We start from the raw sequence: 8,422 nt of genomic DNA on the forward strand, positions 1-8,422 counted from the left end.
CCCACTCAAAAAGTACATATCTCTAGTCATTTGAGTGGTACATGATCCAAATTCACTAACTCAAGTCTGATCATCACGTGAGTTGAGAATAGTTTTAGTGGTAAGCATCTCTATGCTAATCATATCAACTATACGATTCATGCTCGACCTTTCGGTGTCATGTGTTCTGAGGCCATGTCTGCACATGCTAGGCTCATCAAGCTTAACCCGAGTGTTCCGCGTGTGCAACTGTTTTGCACCCGTTGTATGTGAACGTTGAGTCTATCACACCCGATCATCACGTGGTGTCTCGAAACGACGAACTGTAGCAACGGTGCACAGTCAGGGAGAACACAATTTCGTCTTGAAATTTTAGTGAGAGATCACCTTATAATGCTACCGTCGTTCTAAGCAAAATAAGGTGCATAAAAGGATTAACATCACATGCAATTCATAAGTGACATGATATGGCCATCATCATGTGCTTCTTGATCTCCATCACCAAAGCACCAGCACGATCTTCTTGTCACGGGCGCCACATCATGATCTCCATCAACGTATCGCCATCGGGGTTGTTGTGCTACTTATGCTATTACTACTAAAGCTACGTCCTAGCAATATAGTAAACACATCTGCAAACACAAACGTTAGTTTAAAGACAACCCTATGGCTCCTGCCGGTTGCCGTACCATCGACGTGCAAGTCGATATTAACTATTACAACATGATCATATCATACATCCAATATATCACATCACGTCATTGGCCATATCATATCACAAGCATACCCGGCAAAAACAAGTTAGACGTCCTCTAATTTGTTGTTGCATGTTTTACTGGTTGCTATGGGTATCTAGTAGATCGCATCTTACTTACGCAAAAACCACAACGTAGATGTGCAAATTGCTATTTAACCTCTCCAAGAACCGCCTCGGTCAAAACCAATTCAACTAAAGTTGAAGAAACCGACACCCGCCAATCATCTTTATGCAACGAGGTTGCATGCCAATCGATGAAACCAGTCTTTCGTAATGTACGAATAATGTCGGTCCGGGCCGCTTCAATCCAATAATACCGCTGAATCGAGAAAAGACCAAGGAGGGCAACAAATCGAACATCACCGTCCACAAAACCCTTCGTGTTCTACTCGAGATAACATCTAGTTATGAACCTAGCTCATGATGCCACTGTTGGGGAACGTTGCATGGGAAACAAAAAATTTCCTACGCACACGAAGACCTATCATGGTGATGTCCATCTATGAGAGGAGATTTGGATCTATGTACCCTTGTAGATTGCTGATACGTCTCCATCGTATCTACTTTTCCAAACTCTTTTGCCCTTGTTTTGGACTCTAATTTGCATGATTTGAATGGAACTAACCTGGACTGACGCTGTTTTCAGCAGAATTGCCTTGGTGTTATTTTTGTGCAGAAATCAAAGTTCTCCAAAGATCCTGAAAATTTACGGGGAGCATTTTTGGAAAATATAAAAAATATGTGCGCCAAGATCCACCTGAGGGAGTGGGCCAGTGGGCCACAAGCCCTGTCTCCGCCACCCCCTGGTGGCGGTGGGCAAGCTTGTGGGGCCCACACACCTCTGCCGCCCCCAATTCCAGCTCTATAAGTTCCCTTTCGTCCCAGAAAAAAATAAAAAGAGAAGATTTCATCGCGTTTGGGATACGAATGCGCCGCCACAACCTGTTCTTCATCTGGAGGGCAGATCTGGAGTCCGTCTAGGGCTCCGGAGAGGGGAAATCGTCGCCATCGTCATCATCAACCTTCTTCCCTCTCCAATTCCATGAAGCTCTTCATCGTTCGTGAGTAATCTATTCGTAGGCTCGCTGGGCGGTGATGAGTAGGATGAGATCTATCATGTAATCGAGTTAGTTTTGATGGGGATTGATCCCTAGTATCCACTATGTTCTGAGATTAATGTTGCTACTACTTTGCCATGCTTAATGCTTGTCACTAGGGCCCGAGTGCCATGATTTCAGATCTGAAATTATTATGTTGTCACCAATATATGTGTGTTTTAGATCCGATCTTGCAAGTTGTAGTTACCTACTATGTGTTATGATCCGGCAACCCCGGAGTGACAATAACCGGAACCACTCCCGGTGATGACCATAGTTTGAGGAGTTCATGTGTTCACCAAGTGCTAATGCGTTGGTCCGGTTCTTTAATAAACGGAGAACCAAAGTCTTGCCCTCAACTACGAGGGGATGTAAGGAATTGCCATCTAGCTCTGCACTTGATTCACCTTCAGTTATGAGTAAGTTTGCGACATCACCTCCTGCTAGAAATCTTGATATGTCACCTATGCTTGATGATGCTTATGATGCTACTGCTTGAGATGCTATGCTTGATACTGCTTTGCCTGATATTGCTAGAGATGCAATGCCTGATGATACTATGCTTGATACTGCTAGAGATGCTATGCTTGATACTGCTTTGCCTGATGATGCTAGAGATGCTATTTTGCCTGATGATGCTATGCTTGATACCACTAGAGATGCTACTTTGCCTGATGTTCCACTAGGGGTATTCCTTGATGCTCATATTGCTAGAGTTACTGCCAATTCTCGTGATGCTTCTGAAACTGTCGATACTATTGAGATAGAACCTGCTTTTGCTCCTGCTAGATCTAGCTCTCCTAGATATGAATTGCCTGATATACCTGAGGGTTACATTATGGAGGGAGAGATAGCTGAGGATTTTCTTGCGTGTAAGGATGCCTATGACGCTGAGAAATTACTTCTCAAGTGGAAGGAAAAATCTTTGAAAGCTAGGATGAAATACGACCCGAAGTTTGCCACTTCACCTATCTTTATCACCGATAAGGATTATGAATTCTCTGTCGATCCTAAGATAATCTCTCTAGTCGAATCTGATCCTTTTCATGGTTATGAGTCTGAGACGGTCGTAGCCCATCTTGCCAGACTACACGATATAGCCACCCTTTTCACTAATGAGGAGAAGATCCGCCACTACTATATCCTTAAGTTGTTTCCTTTCTCTCTAAAGGATGATGCTAAAGCCTGGTTCACCTCTCTTGCTCCTCGATGTGTGAGTAATCCCCAGGATATGGTCTATTACTTCCGTGAGAAATATTTCCCTGCCAATAAGAAGCAAGCTGCCTTGCAGGAAATATACAACTTTGCTCAACTCCAATAAGAGAGTCTCCCACAAGCTTGGGGGAGGCTCGTCCAGCTACATAATGCTTTGCCTGAGCACCCTCTTAAGAAGAACGAGATACTTGATATCCTCTATAACGGACTTACCGATGCCTCTAGAGACCACCTAGATAGTTGTGCCGGTTGTGTTTTTAGGGAACAAACTGTAGAACAAGCTGAGACCCTACTGAATAACATCCTGATCAACGATAATGCTTGGACTATTCCCGAACCACCTCCTAAGCCAACTCCGAAGAAAAGAGGTATTCTATTCCTCAGTCCTGAAGATATGCAAGAAGCCAAGAAATCTATGCAAGAGAAAGGCATTAGATCTGAAGATGTCAAAAATCTACCACCTATCGAAGAGATCCATGGTCTCGATAACCCGATAGAGGTAGTAGAAGTGAATTTTCTGCGTAGGTTTGATGAGAGTGATATTCCCTTCGACAAACCTGCTAGCCTATGCTTTGATGAATTTGACAACTTTGTTGCCAAACAACAGAGTTTCAATGATTATGTTAGCAAACACTTGGAACAAAGTACTCGTATGCTTAGCCATTTAAGTGCTTGTGTAGACAAAAATGTCAATGATCTGAAGCTTCTGAGTAAACATGCCTCTATGATTACTACTCAGGTAGAACAAGTACTTAAAGCTCAGAATGACCTGCTCAATGAATTAAATGACAACTCTGTCAGAGTCATTACTAGATGAGGCAAAATGACTCAGGAACCTTTGTATCCTGAAGGTCATCCTAAGAGAATTGATCAAGATTATCAAGGAATCAATGCTGATACACCCAGTCATCCTAAGGAGAAGAAGAAGGATGATAGAAACCTATATGCTAGTTCACCAAATACTATCACACCTGAAGAACCTAATGATATTTCTGCGTCTGATGCAGAAACACAATCTGGTGATGAACATGAACCTGGTGACAATATGGAGAGTGATGTTCATAATAATGCTCAACCTAGCAATGATGAGGATGTGGAGATTGAACCTTCGGTTAATCCTGATAACCCACAACCTAAGAGATACGATAAGAATGACTTCACTGCTAGGAAGCATGGTAAAGAAAGGGAACCATGGGTTCAGAGATCTATGCCCTTTCCTCCTAAGCCATCCAAGAAAAAGGATGATGAGGATTTTGAGAGCTTAATTGAGATGATAAGACCCATCTTTCTGCAGATGCGGTTAACTGGTATGCTCAAGATGTCTCCGTATGCCAAGTACATGAACATATCATGACTAATAAATGGAAGATACCAGATCTTGAGATCTCCACCATGCTTGCCAATTATACTTTCAAAGGTGGAACTCCTAAGAAACTTGGTGATCCCGGAGTGCCCACTATACCTTGCTCCATTAAAGGAAACTACGTAACAACTGCCTTATGTAACCTTGGAGCCGGTGTTCGTGTTATGTCGCTCTCTCTTTATCGTAGACTTGAATTGGATAAGTTGACACCCACTGAAATTTCTCTGCAAATGGCCGGCAAATCAACTGCTTTCCCTATCGGCATTTGCGAGGATGTGCTTGTTGTGGTTGCTAACACCACTATCTTAACAGACTTTGTTATCTTGGATATTCCCGAGGACGATGCCATGGCTGTCATCCTCAGAAGACCCTTTTTAAACACTGCAGGGGCTGTTATAGATTGCAACAAAGGCAATGCCACTTTCCATGTCAACGGTAATGAGCACACAGTGCACTTCCCGAAGAAACGATATCAAGTACATTGCATCAATGCTATCGAAAAGACTTCATCGATTCTTATTGGGAGCTTTGAATGCCCTATTCCTCGTGTCAAGATGAAGTATGATTTGCTTGTTGGGGAGATACATATCCCCATTGAGGTGACTTAGTGGCTATTTGAAAATTCTCCGTTATCTCTTGCGATTCGAAAAGGTTTTGTCATGAGGATTTGATCAACCCCATTGACGAATTTCTTTCGATGACCATGAAATGGATGAATCAAAGAGTCACATACCTCTATTTTAAGCTTTCATTTTCTGTTGCTTAGAAGAAAAATGATAGAATTAGTTTAGCTTTTCCTGTTTTCTGTTTTAGCGTCCCGGAGAAAAGTACCTCGAAAATAAAAGTTCTCCGATGGTCCTGAAAATTTAGTATGATTTTTTCTGGAATTTTTGAAAATTACTGGGCCTGAGAGATGGCTTGGGGGCCAGACCAGTGGGCCACAAGCCCTGCCACCGCCACCCCTGGTGGCGGAGTGCAAGCTTGTGGGGCCCACAGGGACCCCCTCCACACATTCCACCTTCCAGCCTCTTCTTCCACCTCCAGAAAAAATTGTTTCGCAACTCAAACCCGTGTTCTTGCTCATTTGCTTGTGATTTTCGATCTCCTTGCTCAAAGCACCATTCTCCAAACCGTTTTGGGGAAATTACTCCTTGGTAAGTGACTCCTCCATTGGTCCAATTAGTTTTTGCTCTAGTACTTTATCCTTCGTGTATTCTTGCTACCTTGGTGACCCTGTTCTTGAGCTAGAAATGTTGATTTTAGCTGGTCCCAAGTAGTTTTAGCGCGTGATACGATCTCTAGGCACTAGTAGGAGCAGTTTCTACAAGTTGGGTTAATCTTTATTCACTTTTCTTTCAAAGTCTCTAAAAATTTCAGAATTTTTCAGAGCTAGAAAAAGGAAAAGATGAGGAGGTTCTTGAGAGGCTCTTCAAGCCGTAACCCAAGGAGGATGAGAAGAACCACCCCAAGTACGTAGTCCCTCGAGTCACCGAAGTTCGAGCGTGCAAGTGGCCAAGTGATGAATTCTTGTGCGCCGCCGGAATTTATGAAGACTTTTATTACTTGGTGGAGAACGCAGGTCTTACTGCGTTTGTTGCAGATAAGTGCTCACAATACCTCCTCCTCACCAATATTTTTGTTCAAAGCTTCAACGTTTATGCGATGAAGAATCCTCCCATGGTTGAGTTCATGATATACGATGTTCCCCAGTGCATGACACTACAGGATTTTTGCAATGTATGCTAATTACCTTATGTTGGGGATATCCGTGACCCTCGTCCACGGGACTTGGAGGATTTCATTGGCACTATTGCTGTTGGAGAAGAGAGAGGAGTGTCTCGCGCTAGAATTGCCAGCATACATTTTCCTGTGCTTCGGTACTTCTCACTTTTTGTGGGAAAATGTTTGATTGGCCGTGGGGAGGCTGGATCACTTAGTTCTCCAGACCTTGCGGTTTTGCGCGAGGGCCTTTATAACGATAAGACTTACAGCCTAGGTGCTATAGTGGCCAAACGGTTGAACATCAACCATTCCAAGGGTGTCGTCTATGGAGGTACCTACACTACCCGTCTTGCCAGACACTTTGAGATACCCATTAGACTGGGAGAGGAAGGAGAGGTGCTTCTCCGTGAGAAATATCTAGATTATGACAACATGGTTTGCCATGATTTTCTGGATAGAGATGCTAGTAGACGGATGATTTATAACCTGGTATTTATTCAGGGTACTTGAGAGACTATTACCTTGCCTGCTCCTTCTTTGTTCGATCTTCATGCAGGCAGGTACACTATTATGCCCTCGGACATCTGCGCATATTGGGGCTTGGCCCAACCACAGGCGCCCGTGCCCGAGCCGTTAGTCGAGTACCAGACGCCAGTTTATCAGTGGGAGCCAGAGGAGCTCACACAACAGTGGTATCCACAGTCTGCTCCGGAGTATCCTGGAGCTGGTGATTTCCCACCATGGGAGTAGACCAAGCTAGGACAAAAGCCTAAGCTTGGCGGAGTACGTGTTCTCACCGACTTTACATTCATGCTTATGCTTTCACTTTGTTAGCCGGTGTTTACACTTTGCCAATGTATTATCCATGCTAGTTTATTTTTGTTTTCTTGTTTTCTTGTTTTGTGTTCTTTTGAGAAAACCCAAAAATATTTTTCTTTCTTCTTTTGCTTGTTGGGAGCTTTCCCGTGTAAATAGTTTTCTTTTTCTTTGGGTCAAGGTAGAAGATATTGGTTTCAATGTTTAGTGGTTCTTGCATGCTTACCTGTTTAGCTTTCAAAGAGCCATATTACTTTGTCTTCTCCTTTGTGTTTGCCTGCAGATTCAGGTAAGTCCAATGCACGAGCACTCTTATTATTGTTCACATCGTTCGATCATGCAAGTGAAAGGCAATAATGATGATATATGATGAAGTGACTGAGACTAAAAAGCTGGTATGATCTCTATCTATTTTGTTTTTGTAAATATGACTAGCTTGTCAACCCAGATTTAGCTTTATTGTGAGAGAACCATGTTTGCAATGACAACTTAGAGATCATAGTTTCTGATGCCATGCTTATTTAGCTGAGAGCCTATAATGGTTTGTCTTGAATGCCAACATAGATTTTGAAATGACTATGATGTAGTATGATAGGATGGTATTCTCCTTTGAATGTTTCAAGTGGCTTGACTTGGCGCATGTTCATGCATGTAGTTGAAACAAAATCAACATAGCCTCTATGATGTTCGTGTTCATGGTGATTTATATCCTCTTCATGCTTGCATTTAATTTTAGTCAAACTCATTGCATCTTGATGACTGTTGTCGCTCTCTAGTTGGTCGCTTCCCCGTCTTTTGCTAGTCTTCACTTGTACTAAGCGGAATACTGCTTGTGCATCCACTTCCATAAACCCAAAAGTTTTTCCATGAGAGTCCACCATACCTACCTATTTGTGGTATCTACCTGCCGTTCCAAGTAAATTTGCATGTGCGATTCTCTAAACCTTCAAGAAATAATCTGTTTTGCATGCCCGAACCGCTCATGTGGTGACACGGGGCTATTGGTATCTTCCATGCTAGGAGTGTTATCCTCGACATGTGTTTATTCACTGTCATTCACGAGAAAGGGGCCGGTAATTGGAATGCCCAGTTCCACGCTTAAATCGAAAACATAACTGTAAAACAAGACTCCCCCCGGATTGATGTTAGTATGGACGGTCCCTGAGGATTCGGCTAGCCGTGGAGTGTGATTGATTGGTGGTGGGGGAGTTAAAACTTTACTTTTCTGTTTGGGAACCGCCTATAGCATGAGTAGCATGGAAGATATTGAGAACTCTTGGTCATTGCGTTGACAATGAAAGAATGCCACCCAAAATTATTATCTCTGTTTTCAAAGCTTGAGCTCTCGCACCTATACAAATCAATGCTTCCCTCTGCGAAGGGCCTGCCTATTTATTTTCCTGTCAAGTCATCCTCCTCCTATATAAGCACCAATTAGAGAGCACCTCTGTCATTTTTATGCTTTGCTTTTGA

Source organism: Hordeum vulgare, chromosome 1H (assembly GCF_904849725.1).
Source record: "Hordeum vulgare subsp. vulgare chromosome 1H, MorexV3_pseudomolecules_assembly, whole genome shotgun sequence".
Taxonomy (NCBI): Eukaryota; Viridiplantae; Streptophyta; class Magnoliopsida; order Poales; family Poaceae; genus Hordeum; species Hordeum vulgare.